This window comes from Triticum aestivum, chromosome 2D (assembly GCF_018294505.1).
Source record: "Triticum aestivum cultivar Chinese Spring chromosome 2D, IWGSC CS RefSeq v2.1, whole genome shotgun sequence".
In the NCBI taxonomy this organism is placed as follows: domain Eukaryota; kingdom Viridiplantae; phylum Streptophyta; class Magnoliopsida; order Poales; family Poaceae; genus Triticum; species Triticum aestivum.
Window position 1 is genome coordinate 34451878 of NC_057799.1, and position 1423 is coordinate 34453300.

Sequence of the window (1423 nt, forward strand, 5' to 3'; positions counted from 1 at the left end):
GCACACACACCGGGAGTCCTGTGTCATCCTTGGCCGGGCTAGAAATGGGGAGTCGGAGTTCGCCTCGGAGGCCGGGCTGGAGGAAGGGGGAGGAAAGTTACTTTTATTCCGGCGGCATTTAGGCCCACCAATCCAGCGTGGTCTAAATGGGCTTCGGCCTAATTCCTTCTAAAACAAAGCCATGACCCAATAAGGACTCGGTTTGCCCCGAAAAGAAGGACCCAGTTAGTTTCTTTGAATGTTACTCAGTGTTAGCCTTGCTTAAAAAAAACTCAGTGTTAGCCATTCAAAGTAGAATGCAATGTTCTGCTCAAACCGCCCTTTCGGCTCAAGCTGGCACAAAGGAACACACTTTAGTGTAATTTCTTTTTCTAAAAAAAAATGAGTGTAATTTCTGGTGCCGTACTAAGATACTTGATCACATTTCATATGTAAAGTTAGGTTGAAATCGGAGTGGGTTCGATCCGATAACTCTCAAATTATAGCAAATTCTACAATTTTGTTTGGCTTCGGAAGTGGAGCTCCTTTCTCCACTCTTTTGGCTTCGTCACCGCCAGTGCGCTACATGGAGGTTATGTTTGGAGGGTGGCTTCTCGGAATGCGGCATGTCGTCACATGCACGTTGTGTGATCATGTATGTGTCATCGAGTGGTCCTACGCCCACACACTATTTATTGAGGCAGGGCACATCATCATTCATTCTTCATTCGCTATGCACGTACCATCCTCTCTTCTTCCCTTCCACTGGCCTTCCAGTGTGGTTATGTATGTTTTTGTCGCAAGTGACAGTGGTGAAAATGAACTATAGTGTGTCACAGCCAAAGTGTTGGCTCCCACGCGCAAAAGGGAATAAACAGAGCTGCACGCTAGGGCGAATTGAGCGTAACTCAGATGGTTAAATTTAGTGTGGTTGTGTCTGCTTACCCGGGTTCAACCCATGAAGCAAACATATTGTTCAAAGTGCCAAAATATACCAAGGATGTATTTCGACATCAATCCAAAATTGTTCATCAAATAGTTTAGGAAATTCAATAAATTCACCATACAAAAATGTATCGTTAAAAATCTCGACGTATTAAAAATGAATCTGGAACTTGAATATAAAATTGATTCTCAATTAAGAGTTTCTGCATACCATACAAATCCAGTTTCAAAATTTGGGGCATTTCAAAGATGAAATTTTAATGTTAGAAGTCCCTAATGGCGTGTGTATTAACATTAAAATTATTGTTTGTTGGGTTCTAGTAATAAACTCGGTCAAAAGGAAGTGCTAAAAAATGAAAATTAAATAACATAGGTTAATTGTATATAGCAGTTATACTTTTATTCAAGAGCACAATCCTCGGTGGGAGAACAAGGCTTAGCGGCCATGTGATCAAAGAAGCCTTACCAAGGTAGTGGCGAAAGAGGTTAAGCCAAGCCA